The sequence below is a fragment of the Ixodes scapularis genome, unplaced genomic scaffold (genome assembly GCF_016920785.2).
Source record: "Ixodes scapularis isolate PalLabHiFi unplaced genomic scaffold, ASM1692078v2 PGA_scaffold7__128_contigs__length_106722199, whole genome shotgun sequence".
NCBI lineage: Eukaryota > Metazoa > Arthropoda > Arachnida > Ixodida > Ixodidae > Ixodes > Ixodes scapularis.
The window spans coordinates 88,896,837-88,920,991 of NW_024609882.1; positions in this window are offsets into that span (position 1 = coordinate 88,896,837).

A 24,155-nucleotide genomic window follows, 5' to 3' on the forward strand; every position below is an offset into this window, starting at 1 on the left:
GCTGGCGCGAAAGCCACGTGCTCGCGCCACCAGCACTGACAGCGATGCACATGAGGTATGAAATTGAGTATGCGGTGATATCCCGGAAAATCGCACTAGAACTAATAAACACAGATTACGATAGAATGTTACATTTTTACACTGATGGCAGCATTAAGGCCGGTTCACACATACAGCGGAGCGCTAAGTTAGCGCTACGTGAGCGCTCGAAGGAGCGCTCATGTGGCGCTTCATGGCGCGTGATGTAGCGCTCTGTTAGCGCTTCAGAAGCGCTTTGTTAGCGCTCTGTTAGGGCTACAGAAGCGCTCTGTTAGCGCTCTCACGCCCCTTGTGCCGTGCTTGCTGCTGCGGAATAGCGCGTGCACGGCGATTCCTTGGTTGTTATTTTTCCTTTGGCATTGAAAGAAGAGGAAGTAAAAGAGCCGCTCTCTAAGCAGACGGTCGGGCAGGCGACACAGAGTCATGGACTCTGAGCGACTAATTGATTGGGTACGACCTCATATAACTTTCAATTCGCTAGGTGTGACGCTGGTTTCAAGGACACGCAGGTAAAAATAATCGCCTTCGTAAGAGCTCTGTGTCTCGGTCCCTCAGCCTAGGAACAAGGTTCGCCGGGTACCCGTCGGTATCTCGGTGGCGAAAGATTTCGCGCACCCAGAAGGCTCTTCTGGGAGTTAAGCCGTCCACACAGATATGCACTAATCGCGTATGTAAGAACATTTGTAGCATTTCTATTTCAGCATCCCATATGTCCGCCATGGTGCTGCTGATGCACATCCAACCACAGGAGCCGAAACCGCAGTGCACCTGCTAATCCGCAGCACCGCGGTACAAGAAGCGCTACTGAAGCGCTAACAAGGCGCTACTGGAGCGCTAACAAGGCGCTACTAAAGCGCTAACCACGCGCTATATTAGAACGAAGTCACGCGCTGGAAGCGCCACATGAGCGCTCCTTGGAGCGCTCACGTAGCGCTAACTTAGCGCTCCGCTGTATGTGTGAACAGGCCTTTAAGAACAACACAGCTACAGCAGCGTACACTGTCCCGGAAGTTGGCCTCAGCAACATGGGACAGCTTGACATTTGCTTCGACACCACAACAGCTGAATTAATGGCTACCTGGCTAGCAATCACCGAGACACCCCTCCCTCCAGCTCCCCGATCGGTTGTGGTGTTTACGGATTCAAAAGGAGCATTACGCCAACTTGTGAACCCGGAGTATGCTTCCCGTCTTGCTCGAACAACTGCAGAACTTGCACAAGCCGCAGGCAGAAATGGAAACACCTTTTACTTTCAATGGATTCGTTCCCACGTCGGCATCCAAGGTAACGAAGACGCCGATGCTCTTGCCACAGCTGCCCACTCCGACAGCTCACCAAGCTTTTTTGTGCAGACATACAATTCGGCCAATTCTTTTATTCAAAGAAGCATTAGAATGCTACACCCCGATCCTGAGACAGGAGCAGGATCTCCTTCACATCTCATCAGAAGAAAAAATTTAAGAGAAAAGAACAGGCGCTTCTTCATCGACTTCGAGTCGAATGCGCCAACACAAAAGCACGACTCCACTTTATTGGGCGCTCCTCTTCCCCACTATGTGAAGCCTGGAACGTGGTGGAAGACCTTGACCATATTTTATAGACGTGCCCATTACTTGCAGACTGTCGTAAAAGCTTCCTTGGAATTGGGAACGTAGCCGCCATACCTTCTCCGAACACGACAAAGGTTTTATTTCCAACGGGATCACGTGCAGTGCGAACAAGTGCTCTTCGAGCGGTCCTTGACTATTTGTCACCATCAAGAACAATCGCATCCCATCTATGATGTATACTCACTCCCCTCCCTTCCTCACCTCTGTCCCTCTTTCACCCCACGTCCCAGCAGGGTGATACAGCTGTCCCCTCTCCTGGGAGACTAACCTATCACCCTGCATCCCACCTCTTCTTTTGGATTATTTTATCAAGGAGTAAAGCTATACGCACTCCGGAGTGCACTTGGGACGGAAATGGCTATACGCACTCCGCTTATCTCGTATAAAACGAATGGTCACAACGAGTTTTCTAAGCGGTTCATCTGGAGGTCGACGATGGAGAGGACGCGGCGCAGCAACCTCTTCCTCAGTTTGGCGGCCGTAGGTCTGGGCCTTGCGAACGTGGTGCTGAAGCTCCACGTGCAGCGCTTCCTTCTCTTCAGAGACAGGCGGGACCCCCTCTTTTTAAGTGCCCTACATTACCTCGGCTACCCATACCTCGGCAGATGGATGGTCAGTACCACAGGTAGCACCACCAGGGGAGCGGGTCTGCGGTTCTACGCAGAAATCACCGCCTCAGTGGAGCTTTTCCCGGTCCACTACTCTTGGAAATACCTCCTTACAGCCAGCCGCAAGACGCTGTACTAAGACACACTCGGCATCGTGCTCCCAGTTCCCCTGTACAGAATGGAGTCGGTCCCCCTTGGTGCAGCCGGGCTCTTCGAGCGGGTGCGGAGGTTCCCTGTCCCGGCATCCACTAATGGTGAATTCCGCTCGGTGATCTCGAGCGCTCCAAAAGCGCTCCATTTGGAGCGCACATATTCCGCGCGCAGATCTGGTTCGTGCTGGTCATCTTCCGCTCGTAGATCTCTGGCAGCGCCCGCTCCATGAAGCGCATCAAACCCCGCCGAACTTGCTCTGCGGGATTTCACAGATCTCTCCGGAAGTTGACAGAGCGCCCCACGTGATTTCCGCCTAAATCGGCAGGGCGCATGCGCGGCGAGGTTGGAGAGGTCGGCGGGCCGGTCGGGCCGTCGAGTTAAGGGGTGTCCAAACAGGACACTATAAAACGCACGACTCCGACAAATCGTGAAAATTGAAGCGGGCGCGAAGCGGGCGCGTCCGCTTCAATTTTCACGATTTGTCGGAGTCGTGCGTTTTGTAGTGTCCTGTTTGGACACCCCTTTAGATCGGTGCGGGTGCGTCGGTTGTTTACGCGGGATTGTGACGGCTCGAACGCTTCTACCTCGCGTAGATCAGGGATACAAAGCCGGGACCGTGGAGCGTGGTAAATCGCAAGCGCTGACGTTTGTGATGGTGAGAGGAAGAACAACAGAAAAGCCGGAGACATACGCAAGGTTAGGCCTGTTCATTCTGCAGCCAGTGTTTGTTTACCTTTTTACACGGCATTCCGCCTGCGTTTTTCCATGAAATAAAGCAAAAAGTGATTAGGCAACGACCGCGCAAGTGATGATTTGTTACCTCTGTGTTTATTAGAGTCGTACCAGAACTCCACCGCGGGCAATCGCTATTTGTGCCCCGCCGCTTCGAGGCGGCCGAAAGATATGTGACGGTGCCGAACACGGACGTGTTCGTGCTTTGTGACATGGGCGTCGTGGTGCGTATTGAGGAGTTGCAGCGCGTATAGGGGGCGCTCCGATCGATCCAACATGGCGGACAAGAGTGGGATAGATTTGCGACGCCCGCAGACCGGTAGCGTATAAATAAAACAAAGCGTGTCGTTTTCTGTTTGTTGCCGTGTGCGAGACGATCATCGTTTCAACCAAGACCTACCGTGATGCTACAGATGAAGTGTTCAAGCCAGTCTAAGGCAAGAAATCTTGCCATAGTCAAGATATGTGTGCGAGTGTTCGACGTGAGCTCTCACGCTGGTGCAGCTGTTATCAAGTTGAACCGAATGTACGCGGGTCCAAAGAAAGGTGCGTATCAACAGTGTTCGCGCGGTGAAACTATGACGCGTACTTTATCTAAAACTAAACTGATCGGTCTGCGGCTACAAACATTTTCGTTGACGTTGCTTAGATGATGTAACCATTCAGGCCTTGCATTAAAAGGTGTTGCGAACTTTTCGGTTGTTCTAGTTAATTGTGCTAAAAAGCGGTTGGACAGAAAGTATGACAACTGCAGCATACAAGGGACGATTGAGGTCTTTATCCTGCGTTCTTTGTGTCGAAACATCGGTATCCTTGGTGTTATATTGCGATCAGCTGGTCGCTGATCGTCCTGTTTTTACGCATAATGTGAACAACTCCCGGAAGCGCGAATCTCATTTCGATGTGCTTGTGCACCCCTACAAGCCTCGTTTTGGCTCTTGTGGAAAGCTTTATTTTCATCGGTCATTCGAGTTGTGTGTGCCACGGTGAAATCTGCTGTGTGTGATCTGCTGACAAACAAGTCTGTATTAAATGCGAGAAGGAGAACGAATGTAAAGCTTTTTTTAACTCTTTTCTTTCTACAGAACAGGGAAAAGCTTCTAAAACAAGAGCAACCTAAGCTGATATTTGAGTGTGCTCAAGGATGAATGGCAAAAGGTGCTTATGCTAAGTGGTAGATGTGCGCAGTTGATTTTCTGTTTGCCTCTGCATTGTAAATAGGAAGATATGTATCAGCAGAAGACACGAGTCCTTTTGAAAATGTCTTTCGTTAGGGCAAAAGTAGGTTTTCATACACAACCGAAGAGTTCGCAACACCATCTAATGAGAGGCCTGAACGGTTACATCATCTAAGCAACGTCAACGAAATTGTTTGTAGCCGCAGACCAATAAATTTAGGTTTAGATTGCGGGCTTCTTCTAACTCCGATTCTCACAGACCCTGTTCCCGGATGAACATGACACTGCAATACTTCGCTCTCGGCAAAAGGGTTTATTCACTCACTCATTGCCTTGGGGGGGTTTCGGGATCGGAGGACGCTCATCAGCGAGGCCGGGGGAAAGTCCGCTGCCACTGCAGCTTCTCCGAGTCCCAGCGGTGGTCGTCCACACCACGTCATGGGGACGTCGTCGTCCAGGGTCGCTGTCCGGTCCGTTCGTCGAGTCCGCCACTCGACGTAGTGCCCGCACTTTCCCCGCGCCTGCGTCCGTCGCCGTCCGTCTCCCGCCAAATCCCGCGCCAGCGTCTTCGTCTCCTGTGCACGCTGTCTCCGTGTCCACCGTTCGAGAGCGCTGCCGTCCAAGCGAAGCTTCCTTTGTCCGGCTTCCCCTTTTCAAGCCTCGGGTCCTTTCTTCTGGGAAGCCAGTCCCGTGACGTCAGACGGCTTAGAGGAGTGGTCCAGCCGGACCTTGTGCTGCGCGATGTCACCGCCGCTCCCCCGAGGCATGACGTATCTCGGAGGTCGGAAATTGGGGCCCGGAGGGTCGGCGCGGGGTAGGGCAGCCAGATCCCCACACTTCCCTACCCTCAAGGCTCAGACTCTAGGGGGCTTGGATTTGCGTGGTCCCCAGGACCTCAGGCAGGGAACTTGCTCAGCAGGCTCCGGCAGGGAGCTCGCTCAGCTGAGCGTCACCGATGATGACGAGCACCCTCGATGATGATGATGGCATCAAACCAAGCAGGTCAGCGGTGAACGTTGATTCACTGGGAAGCTCGTGACCGATCGAGCACGGTCCACGAACTGGTCCGGAGCACCACAGCTCACAACACGGACGGGCACTCAGGCACACACGACACGCCGGCTCTTAAAGTTCGCTTCCGTCCCTAATGTAACAGACAGCGAATCGCGCAAAAACGAATACCGGCACGCTATATTAAACAGCGCGACGAAACCAAAATCTTTCGATCGTTGGACATGCTACGAAATAAAAACAAAACTCTTAATTTCAATACTAACGGGCAGGCAATCATCAAGAACGTCATGCTACACGTTCAAGAGGTACCTAAGAGAAAATCTACTCCTGAACTAAAAAGCGTGAGCACTCTTTGTATACTCAAATCGTACATACGCCCCCTATACAACATTTGCTCCTATCAAACTCAACCGCATTCTTTTAAAACAGTAAGCAATCTACCAGAGCGTCAGAACCGCACACCTCTGACAACATTATTAATCTCCAACTTATTCGCGAAGAACGTACAAAACCTTAAGAACTAAGAATAACCTCCCGTAAAACAGAAACGGCCACAAATCCTGTCCCGTTCGCCAGGTGCGACTCGGAAGGAACACGCTGTCAACAGTAGCAATCACCCAAGACAGGTACCCATGCACTCGGCGTTCGCGACACCTGAGCTACAAACACGCTACAGCCAAGCTACGCAGCACGCCTTCATCAGAAGGGGTAATCACCTTACTGAGAGGCCGTTGTTCCGTGGTACCGGCCACTTACACCAGTACAAAGGGAACAGTACCTGGATCATGCGAACAGCAGATTTCATTGGACAGTTTATTTACACGGCTATGTCCGTAACGTCTGGGCATGTACCAGACGTTACCGCTTCACCGCTCGGAGGTAACCACCCAACAGGAGCGACGAGCGCGTAACGGCGGTCCGCACCGAACCCCGCACGGGCTCGACAACCGCGATAAGCGCATCGACGCACGTTAGAGTTCTCTCCCGGCCAAACCTCGACACCGCATAACTAAAAAGTCTTCCAGCTGATATAAAGGCCGACCGGGATCGAGCAATAAAAGTACGTCATCAGCGCGTCTCGCGACTCTTCCACGTTCTCGAATCGAGCAACGTGTCCACATACAAACGCAGTAGGTTACGCACAAAGCTCGCCCCCAGCCAAGTCAACACGCCGCATGAGTGAAAAGTCTTCTTGCGACTGTGAGGACAGGCAGGGCTCGAACAATGTATCCCACACACGCACCTCTCAACTTCCGCGCAACGAGCGCGATACCGAAATGCCAAATAAGCTAACCGGCCAGTCTTGGAGATGGACGAGGCCGAGTTAATAAACTATATTTGCTCTGCATAAACAGTTTCCGCAGCGTCGAAGTGTCTACCGCATTTACCGCCGTATTCCAACACCCGCTACCCATTCATGCAAAGGCTGCAGTTTGTACAGCGACGGGCTGACCCAACGCACAACAGTTATAGGCCGCCGACGGTCATGCCGCTGCCATAATTTCTAGGCTTCCCGCGCACGTAACCGCCGACGTGAACCGTACGTTTTTCCGGGCCAATCGCGCATCTGTACAGGATAAAACTATGAACAACTCGTCATATCATCGCAAGACCGCCACTCCCCTCGTACAGCTCTACACTGCACGAGCACAGCTCTATCCCCACTTAGCTGTCTTTTCTGCCCTAAATTTATAATTTCACTCTAGTCCAGGTCTCTGCACGACCAATTACGCTCCCTACGCCCTCGCGTCCCAACCCGAACCCAAGCACGGCTGAGAACCGTCTCCGGCGGCAGCGCAAAGCGCGCGCTAGCCGCCGCTCCTCCGGAAACGGAGAAAACGAAATTAAAGAGTAACTCCCGCTGCGAGGCTCAACCATCGAAATGGCGGTGTGAGCATCCGGAACCAACTGTGCGCACAATTAAACGGGAGCAACCTAACGACTCTACAACCAGAAACGCACGGGTCATGCCCATCGCGTCAGACTGGACTCCACGGAGCATTACACACACACAGCCACTGATAAAGTGAAAACGGAAACTCTGTGGTTTTCTGAATTCCGATGTCCAGGCACCGGACATCACGTATCCGGCACGATTTAGTGGGCTTAGCCCCTAAATGTAGCCTCTGACCACAAGGTACACGTTCAAAGCGATCTTGGCCACAACCACAAGAGCGCATCCGTACCTTAAAACGCTGTCAACTAACGACGCTCAAAACCGCGCCGACAGCTCAAGCAAGGCCAACTGGGAGCTAGCATGCAATCAAACCGAGACGCTAGTTCCTCTCGGACAATGTCGATGTCGATGCTGGTGGGGCTTACGTGTCAAGTGACACTGGCGTCAGAAATCCTGGTATCGCTCCAGCGTTGAATTCATCGCCATCGAGGGGGGCGGCCAGGGAAATCAGCGCTGCTGTTTTCGTCGTCACGGGCGTGGCGTTGGTCGCTCTCGGGTAGAAGGATGGAAGGCCACCGTCACTCGCCACGAGAAGAAACTGCAGAGCAAACAGGAGCGGTATGTTAGGCGTCATTGTCGTAGCATTTTCGCCGTGCCCTCTGGTCGAAAACGCCTGCGAGAAGGCTTTTGAAGGCAGTGTGCTTGATGTCGATGCTGGTGGGGCTTGCGTGTCAGGGGACACTGGCGGCAGAAATCCTGGTATCGCTCCAGCGTTGAATTCATCGCCATCGAGGGGGGCGGCCAGGGAAATCAGCGCTGCTGTCTTCGTCATCACGGGCGTGGCGTTGGTCGCTCTCGGGTAGAAGGATGGAAGGCCACCGTCACTCGCCACGAGAAGAAACTGCAGAGCAAACAGGAGCGGTATGTTAGGCGTCATTGTCGTAGCATTTTCGCCGTGCCCTCTGGTCGAAAACGCCTGCGAGAAGGCTTTTGAAGGCAGTGTGCTTGATGTCGATGCTGGTGGGGCTTGCGTGTCAGGGGACACTGGCGGCAGAAATCCTGGTATCGCTCCAGCGTTGAATTCATCGCCATCGAGGGGGGCGGCCAGGGAAATCAGCGCTGCTGTCTTCGTCATCACGGGCGTGGCGTTGGTCGCTCTCGGGTAGAAGGATGGAAGGCCACCGTCACTCGCCACGAGAAGAAACTGCAGAGCAAACAGGAGCGGTATGTTAGGCGTCATTGTCGTAGCATTTTCGCCGTGCCCTCTGGTCGAAAACGCCTGCGAGAAGGCTTTTGAAGGCAGTGTGCTTGATGTCGATGCTGGTGGGGCTTGCGTGTCAGGGGACACTGGCGGCAGAAATCCTGGTATCGCTCCAGCGTTGAATTCATCGCCATCGAGGGGGGCGGCCAGGGAAATCAGCGCTGCTGTCTTCGTCATCACGGGCGTGGCGTTGGTCGCTCTCGGGTAGAAGGATGGAAGGCCACCGTCACTCGCCACGAGAAGAAACTGCAGAGCAGACAGGAGCGGTATGTTAGGCGTCATTGTGGTAGCATTTTCGCCGTGCCCTCTGGTCGAAAACGCCTGCGAGAAGGCTTTTGAAGGCAGTGTGCTTGATGTCGATGCTGGTGGGGCTTGCGTGTCAGGGGACACTGGCGGCAGAAATCCTGGTATCGCTCCAGCGTTGAATTCATCGCCATCGAGGGGGGCGGCCAGGGAAATCAGCGCTGCTGTCTTCGTCATCACGGGCGTGGCGTTGGTCGCTCTCGGGTAGAAGGATGGAAGGCCACCGTCACTCGCCACGAGAAGAAACTGCAGAGCAAACAGGAGCGGTATGTTAGGCGTCATTCTCGTAGCATTTTCGCCGTGCCCTCTGGTCGAAAACGCCTGCGAGAAGGCTTTTGAAGGCAGTGTGCTTGATGTCGATGCTGGTGGGGCTTGCGTGTCAGGGGACACTGGCGGCAGAAATCCTGGTATCGCTCCAGCGTTGAATTCATCGCCATCGAGGGGGGCGGCCAGGGAAATCAGCGCTGCTGTCTTCGTCATCACGGGCGTGGCGTTGGTCGCTCTCGGGTAGAAGGATGGAAGGCCACCGTCACTCGCCACGAGAAGAAACTGCAGAGCAAACAGGAGCGGTATGTTAGGCGTCATTGTCGTAGCATTTTCGCCGTGCCCTCTGGTCGAAAACGCCTGCGAGAAGGCTTTTGAAGGCAGTGTGCTTGATGTCGATGCTGGTGGGGCTTGCGTGTCAGGGGACACTGGCGGCAGAAATCCTGGTATCGCTCCAGCGTTGAATTCATCGCCATCGAGGGGGGCGGCCAGGGAAATCAGCGCTGCTGTCTTCGTCATCACGGGCGTGGCGTTGGTCGCTCTCGGGTAGAAGGATGGAAGGCCACCGTCACTCGCCACGAGAAGAAACTGCAGAGCAAGCAGGAGCGGTATGTTAGGCGTCATTGTCGTAGCATTTTCGCCGTGCCCTCTGGTCGAAAACGCCTGCGAGAAGGCTTTTGAAGGCAGTGTGCTTGATGTCGATGCTGGTGGGGCTTGCGTGTCAGGGGACACTGGCGGCAGAAATCCTGGTATCGCTCCAGCGTTGAATTCATCGCCATCGAGGGGGGCGGCCAGGGAAATCAGCGCTGCTGTCTTCGTCATCACGGGCGTGGCGTTGGTCGCTCTCGGGTAGAAGGATGGAAGGCCACCGTCACTCGCCACGAGAAGAAACTGCAGAGCAAGCAGGAGCGGTATGTTAGGCGTCATTGTCGTAGCATTTTCGCCGTGCCCTCTGGTCGAAAACGCCTGCGAGAAGGCTTTTGAAGGCAGTGTGCTTGATGTCGATGCTGGTGGGGCTTGCGTGTCAGGGGACACTGGCGGCAGAAATCCTGGTATCGCTCCAGCGTTGAATTCATCGCCATCGAGGGGGGCGGCCAGGGAAATCAGCGGTGCTGTCTTCGTCATCACGGGCGTGGCGTTGGTCGCTCTCGGGTAGAAGGATGGAAGGCCACCGTCACTCGCCACGAGAAGAAACTGCAGAGCAAACAGGAGCGGTATGTTAGGCGTCATTGTGGTAGCATTTTCGCCGTGCCCACTAGTCGAAAACGCCTGCGAGAAGGCTTTTGAAGGCAGTGTGCTTGATGTCGATGCTGGTGGGGCTTGCGTGTCAGGGGACACTGGCGGCAGAAATCCTGGTATCGCTCCAGCGTTGAATTCATCGCCATCGAGGGGGGCGGCCAGGGAAATCAGCGCTGCTGTCTTCGTCATCACGGGCGTGGCGTTGGTCGCTCTCGGGTAGAAGGATGGAAGGCCACCGTCACTCGCCACGAGAAGAAACTGCAGAGCAAACAGGAGCGGTATGTTAGGCGTCATTGTCGTAGCATTTTCGCCGTGCCCTCTGGTCGAAAACGCCTGCGAGAAGGCTTTTGAAGGCAGTGTGCTTGATGTCGATGCTGGTGGGGCTTGCGTGTCAGGTGACACTGGCGTCAGAAATCCTGGTATCGCTCCAGCGTTGAATTCATCGCCATCGAGGGGGGCGGCCAGGGAAATCAGCGGTGCTGTCTTCGTCATCACGGGCGTGGCGTTGGTCGCTCTCGGGTAGAAGGATGGAAGGCCACCGTCACTCGCCACGAGAAGAAACTGCAGAGCAAACAGGAGCGGTATGTTAGGCGTCATTGTGGTAGCATTTTCGCCGTGCCCACTAGTCGAAAACGCCTGCGAGAAGGCTTTTGAAGGCAGTGTGCTTGATGTCGATGCTGGTGGGGCTTGCGTGTCAGGGGACACTGGCGGCAGAAATCCTGGTATCGCTCCAGCGTTGAATTCATCGCCATCGAGGGGGGCGGCCAGGGAAATCAGCGCTGCTGTCTTCGTCATCACGGGCGTGGCGTTGGTCGCTCTCGGGTAGAAGGATGGAAGGCCACCGTCACTCGCCACGAGAAGAAACTGCAGAGCAAACAGGAGCGGTATGTTAGGCGTCATTGTGGTAGCATTTTCGCCGTGCCCTCTGGTCGAAAACGCCTGCGAGAAGGCTTTTGAAGGCAGTGTGCTTGATGTCGATGCTGGTGGGGCTTGCGTGTCAGGTGACACTGGCGTCAGAAATCCTGGTATCGCTCCAGCGTTGAATTCATCGCCATCGAGGGGGGCGGCCAGGGAAATCAGCGCTGCTGTCTTCGTCATCACGGGCGTGGCGTTGGTCGCTCTCGGGTAGAAGGATGGAAGGCCACCGTCACTCGCCACGAGAAGAAACTGCAGAGCAAACAGGAGCGGTATGTTAGGCGTCATTGTGGTAGCATTTTCGCCGTGCCCTCTGGTCGAAAACGCCTGCGAGAAGGCTTTTGAAGGCAGTGTGCTTGATGTCGATGCTGGTGGGGCTTGCGTGTCAGGGGACACTGGCGGCAGAAATCCTGGTATCGCTCCAGCGTTGAATTCATCGCCATCGAGGGGGGCGGCCAGGGAAATCAGCGCTGCTGTCTTCGTCATCACGGGCGTGGCGTTGGTCGCTCTCGGGTAGAAGGATGGAAGGCCACCGTCACTCGCCACGAGAAGAAACTGCAGAGCAAACAGGAGCGGTATGTTAGGCGTCATTGTCGTAGCATTTTCGCCGTGCCCTCTGGTCGAAAACGCCTGCGAGAAGGCTTTTGAAGGCAGTGTGCTTGATGTCGATGCTGGTGGGGCTTGCGTGTCAGGGGACACTGGCGGCAGAAATCCTGGTATCGCTCCAGCGTTGAATTCATCGCCATCGAGGGGGGCGGCCAGGGAAATCAGCGCTGCTGTCTTCGTCATCACGGGCGTGGCGTTGGTCGCTCTCGGGTAGAAGGATGGAAGGCCACCGTCACTCGCCACGAGAAGAAACTGCAGAGCAAACAGGAGCGGTATGTTAGGCGTCATTGTGGTAGCATTTTCGCCGTGCCCTCTGGTCGAAAACGCCTGCGAGAAGGCTTTTGAAGGCAGTGTGCTTGATGTCGATGCTGGTGGGGCTTGCGTGTCAGGGGACACTGGCGGCAGAAATCCTGGTATCGCTCCAGCGTTGAATTCATCGCCATCGAGGGGGGCGGCCAGGGAAATCAGCGCTGCTGTCTTCGTCATCACGGGCGTGGCGTTGGTCGCTCTCGGGTAGAAGGATGGAAGGCCACCGTCACTCGCCACGAGAAGAAACTGCAGAGCAAACAGGAGCGGTATGTTAGGCGTCATTGTCGTAGCATTTTCGCCGTGCCCTCTGGTCGAAAACGCCTGCGAGAAGGCTTTTGAAGGCAGTGTGCTTGATGTCGATGCTGGTGGGGCTTGCGTGTCAGGTGACACTGGCGTCAGAAATCCTGGTATCGCTCCAGCGTTGAATTCATCGCCATCGAGGGGGGCGGCCAGGGAAATCAGCGCTGCTGTCTTCGTCATCACGGGCGTGGCGTTGGTCGCTCTCGGGTAGAAGGATGGAAGGCCACCGTCACTCGCCACGAGAAGAAACTGCAGAGCAAACAGGAGCGGTATGTTAGGCGTCATTGTCGTAGCATTTTCGCCGTGCCCTCTGGTCGAAAACGCCTGCGAGAAGGCTTTTGAAGGCAGTGTGCTTGATGTCGATGCTGGTGGGGCTTGCGTGTCAGGGGACACTGGCGGCAGAAATCCTGGTATCGCTCCAGCGTTGAATTCATCGCCATCGAGGGGGGCGGCCAGGGAAATCAGCGCTGCTGTCTTCGTCATCACGGGCGTGGCGTTGGTCGCTCTCGGGTAGAAGGATGGAAGGCCACCGTCACTCGCCACGAGAAGAAACTGCAGAGCAAACAGGAGCGGTATGTTAGGCGTCATTGTGGTAGCATTTTCGCCGTGCCCTCTGGTCGAAAACGCCTGCGAGAAGGCTTTTGAAGGCAGTGTGCTTGATGTCGATGCTGGTGGGGCTTGCGTGTCAGGTGACACTGGCGTCAGAAATCCTGGTATCGCTCCAGCGTTGAATTCATCGCCATCGAGGGGGGCGGCCAGGGAAATCAGCGCTGCTGTCTTCGTCATCACGGGCGTGGCGTTGGTCGCTCTCGGGTAGAAGGATGGAAGGCCACCGTCACTCGCCACGAGAAGAAACTGCAGAGCAAACAGGAGCGGTATGTTAGGCGTCATTGTGGTAGCATTTTCGCCGTGCCCTCTGGTCGAAAACGCCTGCGAGAAGGCTTTTGAAGGCAGTGTGCTTGATGTCGATGCTGGTGGGGCTTGCGTGTCAGGTGACACTGGCGTCAGAAATCCTGGTATCGCTCCAGCGTTGAATTCATCGCCATCGAGGGGGGCGGCCAGGGAAATCAGCGGTGCTGTCTTCGTCGTCACGGGCGTGGCGTTGGTCGCTCTCGGGTAGAAGGATGGAAGGCCACCGTCACTCGCCACGAGAAGAAACTGCAGAGCAAACAGGAGCGGTATGTTAGGCGTCATTGTCGTAGCATTTTCGCCGTGCCCTCTGGTCGAAAACGCCTGCGAGAAGGCTTTTGAAGGCAGTGTGCTTGATGTCGATGCTGGTGGGGCTTGCGTGTCAGGGGACACTGGCGGCAGAAATCCTGGTATCGCTCCAGCGTTGAATTCATCGCCATCGAGGGGGGCGGCCAGGGAAATCAGCGCTGCTGTCTTCGTCATCACGGGCGTGGCGTTGGTCGCTCTCGGGTAGAAGGATGGAAGGCCACCGTCACTCGCCACGAGAAGAAACTGCAGAGCAAACAGGAGCGGTATGTTAGGCGTCATTGTCGTAGCATTTTCGCCGTGCCCTCTGGTCGAAAACGCCTGCGAGAAGGCTTTTGAAGGCAGTGTGCTTGATGTCGATGCTGGTGGGGCTTGCGTGTCAGGGGACACTGGCGGCAGAAATCCTGGTATCGCTCCAGCGTTGAATTCATCGCCATCGAGGGGGGCGGCCAGGGAAATCAGCGCTGCTGTCTTCGTCATCACGGGCGTGGCGTTGGTCGCTCTCGGGTAGAAGGATGGAAGGCCACCGTCACTCGCCACGAGAAGAAACTGCAGAGCAAACAGGAGCGGTATGTTAGGCGTCATTGTCGTAGCATTTTCGCCGTGCCCTCTGGTCGAAAACGCCTGCGAGAAGGCTTTTGAAGGCAGTGTGCTTGATGTCGATGCTGGTGGGGCTTGCGTGTCAGGGGACACTGGCGGCAGAAATCCTGGTATCGCTCCAGCGTTGAATTCATCGCCATCGAGGGGGGCGGCCAGGGAAATCAGCGCTGCTGTCTTCGTCATCACGGGCGTGGCGTTGGTCGCTCTCGGGTAGAAGGATGGAAGGCCACCGTCACTCGCCACGAGAAGAAACTGCAGAGCAAGCAGGAGCGGTATGTTAGGCGTCATTGTCGTAGCATTTTCGCCGTGCCCTCTGGTCGAAAACGCCTGCGAGAAGGCTTTTGAAGGCAGTGTGCTTGATGTCGATGCTGGTGGGGCTTGCGTGTCAGGGGACACTGGCGGCAGAAATCCTGGTATCGCTCCAGCGTTGAATTCATCGCCATCGAGGGGGGCGGCCAGGGAAATCAGCGGTGCTGTCTTCGTCATCACGGGCGTGGCGTTGGTCGCTCTCGGGTAGAAGGATGGAAGGCCACCGTCACTCGCCACGAGAAGAAACTGCAGAGCAAACAGGAGCGGTATGTTAGGCGTCATTGTGGTAGCATTTTCGCCGTGCCCACTAGTCGAAAACGCCTGCGAGAAGGCTTTTGAAGGCAGTGTGCTTGATGTCGATGCTGGTGGGGCTTGCGTGTCAGGGGACACTGGCGGCAGAAATCCTGGTATCGCTCCAGCGTTGAATTCATCGCCATCGAGGGGGGCGGCCAGGGAAATCAGCGCTGCTGTCTTCGTCATCACGGGCGTGGCGTTGGTCGCTCTCGGGTAGAAGGATGGAAGGCCACCGTCACTCGCCACGAGAAGAAACTGCAGAGCAAACAGGAGCGGTATGTTAGGCGTCATTGTCGTAGCATTTTCGCCGTGCCCTCTGGTCGAAAACGCCTGCGAGAAGGCTTTTGAAGGCAGTGTGCTTGATGTCGATGCTGGTGGGGCTTGCGTGTCAGGTCACACTGGCGTCAGAAATCCTGGTATCGCTCCAGCGTTGAATTCATCGCCATCGAGGGGGGCGGCCAGGGAAATCAGCGGTGCTGTCTTCGTCATCACGGGCGTGGCGTTGGTCGCTCTCGGGTAGAAGGATGGAAGGCCACCGTCACTCGCCACGAGAAGAAACTGCAGAGCAAACAGGAGCGGTATGTTAGGCGTCATTGTGGTAGCATTTTCGCCGTGCCCACTAGTCGAAAACGCCTGCGAGAAGGCTTTTGAAGGCAGTGTGCTTGATGTCGATGCTGGTGGGGCTTGCGTGTCAGGGGACACTGGCGGCAGAAATCCTGGTATCGCTCCAGCGTTGAATTCATCGCCATCGAGGGGGGCGGCCAGGGAAATCAGCGCTGCTGTCTTCGTCGTCACGGGCGTGGCGTTGGTCGCTCTCGGGTAGAAGGATGGAAGGCCACCGTCACTCGCCACGAGAAGAAACTGCAGAGCAAACAGGAGCGGTATGTTAGGCGTCATTGTCGTAGCATTTTCGCCGTGCCCTCTGGTCGAAAACGCCTGCGAGAAGGCTTTTGAAGGCAGTGTGCTTGATGTCGATGCTGGTGGGGCTTGCGTGTCAGGGGACACTGGCGTCAGAAATCCTGGTATCGCTCCAGCGTTGAATTCATCGCCATCGAGGGGGGCGGCCAGGGAAATCAGCGCTGCTGTCTTCGTCATCACGGGCGTGGCGTTGGTCGCTCTCGGGTAGAAGGATGGAAGGCCACCGTCACTCGCCACGAGAAGAAACTGCAGAGCAAGCAGGAGCGGTATGTTAGGCGTCATTGTCGTAGCATTTTCGCCGTGCCCTCTGGTCGAAAACGCCTGCGAGAAGGCTTTTGAAGGCAGTGTGCTTGATGTCGATGCTGGTGGGGCTTGCGTGTCAGGGGACACTGGCGGCAGAAATCCTGGTATCGCTCCAGCGTTGAATTCATCGCCATCGAGGGGGGCGGCCAGGGAAATCAGCGCTGCTGTCTTCGTCATCACGGGCGTGGCGTTGGTCGCTCTCGGGTAGAAGGATGGAAGGCCACCGTCACTCGCCACGAGAAGAAACTGCAGAGCAAGCAGGAGCGGTATGTTAGGCGTCATTGTCGTAGCATTTTCGCCGTGCCCTCTGGTCGAAAACGCCTGCGAGAAGGCTTTTGAAGGCAGTGTGCTTGATGTCGATGCTGGTGGGGCTTGCGTGTCAGGGGACACTGGCGGCAGAAATCCTGGTATCGCTCCAGCGTTGAATTCATCGCCATCGAGGGGGGCGGCCAGGGAAATCAGCGCTGCTGTCTTCGTCATCACGGGCGTGGCGTTGGTCGCTCTCGGGTAGAAGGATGGAAGGCCACCGTCACTCGCCACGAGAAGAAACTGCAGAGCAAGCAGGAGCGGTATGTTAGGCGTCATTGTCGTAGCATTTTCGCCGTGCCCTCTGGTCGAAAACGCCTGCGAGAAGGCTTTTGAAGGCAGTGTGCTTGATGTCGATGCTGGTGGGGCTTGCGTGTCAGGGGACACTGGCGGCAGAAATCCTGGTATCGCTCCAGCGTTGAATTCATCGCCATCGAGGGGGGCGGCCAGGGAAATCAGCGGTGCTGTCTTCGTCATCACGGGCGTGGCGTTGGTCGCTCTCGGGTAGAAGGATGGAAGGCCACCGTCACTCGCCACGAGAAGAAACTGCAGAGCAAGCAGGAGCGGTATGTTAGGCGTCATTGTCGTAGCATTTTCGCCGTGCCCTCTGGTCGAAAACGCCTGCGAGAAGGCTTTTGAAGGCAGTGTGCTTGATGTCGATGCTGGTGGGGCTTGCGTGTCAGGGGACACTGGCGGCAGAAATCCTGGTATCGCTCCAGCGTTGAATTCATCGCCATCGAGGGGGGCGGCCAGGGAAATCAGCGCTGCTGTCTTCGTCATCACGGGCGTGGCGTTGGTCGCTCTCGGGTAGAAGGATGGAAGGCCACCGTCACTCGCCACGAGAAGAAACTGCAGAGCAAACAGGAGCGGTATGTTAGGCGTCATTGTGGTAGCATTTTCGCCGTGCCCTCTGGTCGAAAACGCCTGCGAGAAGGCTTTTGAAGGCAGTGTGCTTGATGTCGATGCTGGTGGGGCTTGCGTGTCAGGGGACACTGGCGGCAGAAATCCTGGTATCGCTCCAGCGTTGAATTCATCGCCATCGAGGGGGGCGGCCAGGGAAATCAGCGCTGCTGTCTTCGTCATCACGGGCGTGGCGTTGGTCGCTCTCGGGTAGAAGGATGGAAGGCCACCGTCACTCGCCACGAGAAGAAACTGCAGAGCAAACAGGAGCGGTATGTTAGGCGTCATTGTCGTAGCATTTTCGCCGTGCCCTCTGGTCGAAAACGCCTGCGAGAAGGCTTTTGAAGGCAGTGTGCTTGATGTCGATGCTGGTGGGGCTTGCGTGTCAGGTGACACTGGCGTCAGAAATCCTGGTATCGCTCCAGCGTTGAATTCATCGCCATCGAGGGGGGCGGCCAGGGAAATCAGCGGTGCTGTCTTCGTCATCACGGGCGTGGCGTTGGTCGCTCTCGGGTAGAAGGATGGAAGGCCACCGTCACTCGCCACGAGAAGAAACTGCAGAGCAAACAGGAGCGGTATGTTAGGCGTCATTGTGGTAGCATTTTCGCCGTGCCCACTAGTCGAAAACGCCTGCGAGAAGGCTTTTGAAGGCAGTGTGCTTGATGTCGATGCTGGTGGGGCTTGCGTGTCAGGGGACACTGGCGGCAGAAATCCTGGTATCGCTCCAGCGTTGAATTCATCGCCATCGAGGGGGGCGGCCAGGGAAATCAGCGCTGCTGTCTTCGTCATCACGGGCGTGGCGTTGGTCGCTCTCGGGTAGAAGGATGGAAGGCCACCGTCACTCGCCACGAGAAGAAACTGCAGAGCAAACAGGAGCGGTATGTTAGGCGTCATTGTCGTAGCATTTTCGCCGTGCCCTCTGGTCGAAAACGCCTGCGAGAAGGCTTTTGAAGGCAGTGTGCTTGATGTCGATGCTGGTGGGGCTTGCGTGTCAGGTGACACTGGCGTCAGAAATCCTGGTATCGCTCCAGCGTTGAATTCATCGCCATCGAGGGGGGCGGCCAGGGAAATCAGCGGTGCTGTCTTCGTCATCACGGGCGTGGCGTTGGTCGCTCTCGGGTAGAAGGATGAAAGGCCACCGTCACTCGCCACGAGAAGAAACTGCAGAGCAAACAGGAGCGGTATGTTAGGCGTCATTGTGGTAGCATTTTCGCCGTGCCCACTAGTCGAAAACGCCTGCGAGAAGGCTTTTGAAGGCAGTGTGCTTGATGTCGATGCTGGTGGGGCTTGCGTGTCAGGGGACACTGGCGGCAGAAATCCTGGTATCGCTCCAGCGTTGAATTCGTCGCCATCGAGGGGGGCGGCCAGGGTAATCAGCGGTGCTGTCTTCGTCGTCACGGGCGTGGCGTTGGTCGCTCTCGGGTAGAAGGATGGAAGGCCACCGTCACTCGCCACGAGAAGAAACTGCAGAGCAAACAGGAGCAGTATGTTAGGCGTCATTGTCGTAGCATTTTCGCCGTGCCCTCTGGTCGAAAACGCCTGCGAGAAGGCTTTTGAAGGCAGTGTGCTTGATGTCGATGCTGGTGGGGCTTGCGTGTCAGGGGACACTGGCGGCAGAAATCCTGGTATCGCTCCAGCGTTGAATTCATCGCCATCGAGGGGGGCGGCCAGGGAAATCAGCGCTGCTGTCTTCGTCATCACGGGCGTGGCGTTGGTCGCTCTCGGGTAGAAGGATGGAAGGCCACCGTCACTCGCCACGAGAAGAAACTGCAGAGCAAACAGGAGCGGTATGTTAGGCGTCATTGTCGTAGCATTTTCGCCGTGCCCTCTGGTCGAAAACGCCTGCGAGAAGGCTTTTGAAGGCAGTGTGCTTGATGTCGATGCTGGTGGGGCTTGCGTGTCAGGGGACACTGGCGGCAGAAATCCTGGTATCGCTCCAGCGTTGAATTCATCGCCATCGAGGGGGGCGGCCAGGGAAATCAGCGCTGCTGTCTTCGTCATCACGGGCGTGGCGTTGGTCGCTCTCGGGTAGAAGGATGGAAGGCCACCGTCACTCGCCACGAGAAGAAACTGCAGAGCAAACAGGAGCGGTATGTTAGGCGTCATTGTCGTAGCATTTTCGCCGTGCCCACTAGTCGAAAACGCCTGCGAGAAGGCTTTTGAAGGCAGTGTGCTTGATGTCGATGCTGGTGGGGCTTGCGTGTCAGGTGACACTGGCGTCAGAAATCCTGGTATCGCTCCAGCGTTGAATTCATCGCCATCGAGGGGGGCGGCCAGGGAAATCAGCGCTGCTGTCTTCGTCATCACGGGCGTGGCGTTGGTCGCTCTCGGGTAGAAGGATGGAAGGCCACCGTCACTCGCCACGAGAAGAAACTGCAGAGCAAACAGGAGCGGTATGTTAGGCGTCATTGTCGTAGCATTTTCGCCGTGCCCTCTGGTCGAAAACGCCTGCGAGAAGGCTTTTGAAGGCAGTGTGCTTGATGTCGATGCTGGTGGGGCTTGCGTGTCAGGGGACACTGGCGGCAGAAATCCTGGTATCGCTCCAGCGTTGAATTCATCGCCATCGAGGGGGGCGGCCAGGGAAATCAGCGGTGCTGTCTTCGTCATCACGGGCGTGGCGTTGGTCGCTCTCGGGTAGAAGGATGGAAGGCCACCGTCACTCGCCACGAGAAGAAACTGCAGAGCAAACAGGAGCGGTATGTTAGGCGTCATTGTGGTAGCATTTTCGCCGTGCCCACTAGTCGAAAACGCCTGCGAGAAGGCTTTTGAAGGCAGTGTGCTTGATGTCGATGCTGGTGGGGCTTGCGTGTCAGGGGACACTGGCGGCAGAAATCCTGGTATCGCTCCAGCGTTGAATTCATCGCCATCGAGGGGGGCGGCCAGGGAAATCAGCGCTGCTGTCTTCGTCATCACGGGCGTGGCGTTGGTCGCTCTCGGGTAGAAGGATGGAAGGCCACCGTCACTCGCCACGAGAAGAAACTGCAGAGCAAACAGGAGCGGTATGTTAGGCGTCATTCTCGTAGCATTTTCGCCGTGCCCTCTGGTCGAAAACGCCTGCGAGAAGGCTTTTGAAGGCAGTGTGCTTGATGTCGATGCTGGTGGGGCTTGCGTGTCAGGGGACACTGGCGGCAGAAATCCTGGTATCGCTCCAGCGTTGAATTCATCGCCATCGAGGGGGGCGGCCAGGGAAATCAGCGCTGCTGTCTTCGTCATCACGGGCGTGGCGTTGGTCGCTCTCGGGTAGAAGGATGGAAGGCCACCGTCACTCGCCACGAGAAGAAACTGCAGAGCAAACAGGAGCGGTATGTTAGGCGTCATTGTCGTAGCATTTTCGCCGTGCCCTCTGGTCGAAAACGCCTGCGAGAAGGCTTTTGAAGGCAGTGTGCTTGATGTCGATGCTGGTGGGGCTTGCGTGTCAGGGGACACTGGCGGCAGAAATCCTGGTATCGCTCCAGCGTTGAATTCATCGCCATCGAGGGGGGCGGCCAGGGAAATCAGCGCTGCTGTCTTCGTCATCACGGGCGTGGCGTTGGTCGCTCTCGGGTAGAAGGATGGAAGGCCACCGTCACTCGCCACGAGAAGAAACTGCAGAGCAAGCAGGAGCGGTATGTTAGGCGTCATTGTCGTAGCATTTTCGCCGTGCCCTCTGGTCGAAAACGCCTGCGAGAAGGCTTTTGAAGGCAGTGTGCTTGATGTCGATGCTGGTGGGGCTTGCGTGTCAGGGGACACTGGCGGCAGAAATCCTGGTATCGCTCCAGCGTTGAATTCATCGCCATCGAGGGGGGCGGCCAGGGAAATCAGCGCTGCTGTCTTCGTCATCACGGGCGTGGCGTTGGTCGCTCTCGGGTAGAAGGATGGAAGGCCACCGTCACTCGCCACGAGAAGAAACTGCAGAGCAAGCAGGAGCGGTATGTTAGGCGTCATTGTCGTAGCATTTTCGCCGTGCCCTCTGGTCGAAAACGCCTGCGAGAAGGCTTTTGAAGGCAGTGTGCTTGATGTCGATGCTGGTGGGGCTTGCGTGTCAGGGGACACTGGCGGCAGAAATCCTGGTATCGCTCCAGCGTTGAATTCATCGCCATCGAGGGGGGCGGCCAGGGAAATCAGCGGTGCTGTCTTCGTCATCACGGGCGTGGCGTTGGTCGCTCTCGGGTAGAAGGATGGAAGGCCACCGTCACTCGCCACGAGAAGAAACTGCAGAGCAAACAGGAGCGGTATGTTAGGCGTCATTGTGGTAGCATTTTCGCCGTGCCCACTAGTCGAAAACGCCTGCGAGAAGGCTTTTGAAGGCAGTGTGCTTGATGTCGATGCTGGTGGGGCTTGCGTGTCAGGGGACACTGGCGGCAGAAATCCTGGTATCGCTCCAGCGTTGAATTCATCGCCATCGAGGGGGGCGGCCAGGGAAATCAGCGCTGCTGTCTTCGTCATCACGGGCGTGGCGTTGGTCGCTCTCGGGTAGAAGGATGGAAGGCCACCGTCACTCGCCACGAGAAGAAACTGCAGAGCAAACAGGAGCGGTATGTTAGGCGTCATTGTCGTAGCATTTTCGCCGTGCCCTCTGGTCGAAAACGCCTGCGAGAAGGCTTTTGAAGGCAGTGTGCTTGATGTCGATGCTGGTGGGGCTTGCGTGTCAGGTGACACTGGCGTCAGAAATCCTGGTATCGCTCCAGCGTTGAATTCATCGCCATCGAGGGGGGCGGCCAGGGAAATCAGCGGTGCTGTCTTCGTCATCACGGGCGTGGCGTTGGTCGCTCTCGGGTAGAAGGATGGAAGGCCACCGTCACTCGCCACGAGAAGAAACTGCAGAGCAAACAGGAGCGGTATGTTAGGCGTCATTGTGGTAGCATTTTCGCCGTGCCCACTAGTCGAAAACGCCTGCGAGAAGGCTTTTGAAGGCAGTGTGCTTGATGTCGATGCTGGTGGGGCTTGCGTGTCAGGGGACACTGGCGGCAGAAATCCTGGTATCGCTCCAGCGTTGAATTCATCGCCATCGAGGGGGGCGGCCAGGGAAATCAGCGCTGCTGTCTTCGTCATCACGGGCGTGGCGTTGGTCGCTCTCGGGTAGAAGGATGGAAGGCCACCGTCACTCGCCACGAGAAGAAACTGCAGAGCAAACAGGAGCGGTATGTTAGGCGTCATTGTGGTAGCATTTTCGCCGTGCCCTCTGGTCGAAAACGCCTGCGAGAAGGCTTTTGAAGGCAGTGTGCTTGATGTCGATGCTGGTGGGGCTTGCGTGTCAGGTGACACTGGCGTCAGAAATCCTGGTATCGCTCCAGCGTTGAATTCATCGCCATCGAGGGGGGCGGCCAGGGAAATCAGCGCTGCTGTCTTCGTCATCACGGGCGTGGCGTTGGTCGCTCTCGGGTAGAAGGATGGAAGGCCACCGTCACTCGCCACGAGAAGAAACTGCAGAGCAAACAGGAGCGGTATGTTAGGCGTCATTGTGGTAGCATTTTCGCCGTGCCCTCTGGTCGAAAACGCCTGCGAGAAGGCTTTTGAAGGCAGTGTGCTTGATGTCGATGCTGGTGGGGCTTGCGTGTCAGGGGACACTGGCGGCAGAAATCCTGGTATCGCTCCAGCGTTGAATTCATCGCCATCGAGGGGGGCGGCCAGGGAAATCAGCGCTGCTGTCTTCGTCATCACGGGCGTGGCGTTGGTCGCTCTCGGGTAGAAGGATGGAAGGCCACCGTCACTCGCCACGAGAAGAAACTGCAGAGCAAACAGGAGCGGTATGTTAGGCGTCATTGTCGTAGCATTTTCGCCGTGCCCTCTGGTCGAAAACGCCTGCGAGAAGGCTTTTGAAGGCAGTGTGCTTGATGTCGATGCTGGTGGGGCTTGCGTGTCAGGGGACACTGGCGGCAGAAATCCTGGTATCGCTCCAGCGTTGAATTCATCGCCATCGAGGGGGGCGGCCAGGGAAATCAGCGCTGCTGTCTTCGTCATCACGGGCGTGGCGTTGGTCGCTCTCGGGTAGAAGGATGGAAGGCCACCGTCACTCGCCACGAGAAGAAACTGCAGAGCAAACAGGAGCGGTATGTTAGGCGTCATTGTGGTAGCATTTTCGCCGTGCCCTCTGGTCGAAAACGCCTGCGAGAAGGCTTTTGAAGGCAGTGTGCTTGATGTCGATGCTGGTGGGGCTTGCGTGTCAGGTGACACTGGCGTCAGAAATCCTGGTATCGCTCCAGCGTTGAATTCATCGCCATCGAGGGGGGCGGCCAGGGAAATCAGCGCTGCTGTCTTCGTCATCACGGGCGTGGCGTTGGTCGCTCTCGGGTAGAAGGATGGAAGGCCACCGTCACTCGCCACGAGAAGAAACTGCAGAGCAAACAGGAGCGGTATGTTAGGCGTCATTGTGGTAGCATTTTCGCCGTGCCCTCTGGTCGAAAACGCCTGCGAGAAGGCTTTTGAAGGCAGTGTGCTTGATGTCGATGCTGGTGGGGCTTGCGTGTCAGGTGACACTGGCGTCAGAAATCCTGGTATCGCTCCAGCGTTGAATTCATCGCCATCGAGGGGGGCGGCCAGGGAAATCAGCGGTGCTGTCTTCGTCGTCACGGGCGTGGCGTTGGTCGCTCTCGGGTAGAAGGATGGAAGGCCACCGTCACTCGCCACGAGAAGAAACTGCAGAGCAAACAGGAGCGGTATGTTAGGCGTCATTGTGGTAGCATTTTCGCCGTGCCCTCTGGTCGAAAACGCCTGCGAGAAGGCTTTTGAAGGCAGTGTGCTTGATGTCGATGCTGGTGGGGCTTGCGTGTCAGGGGACACTGGCGGCAGAAATCCTGGTATCGCTCCAGCGTTGAATTCATCGCCATCGAGGGGGGCGGCCAGGGAAATCAGCGCTGCTGTCTTCGTCATCACGGGCGTGGCGTTGGTCGCTCTCGGGTAGAA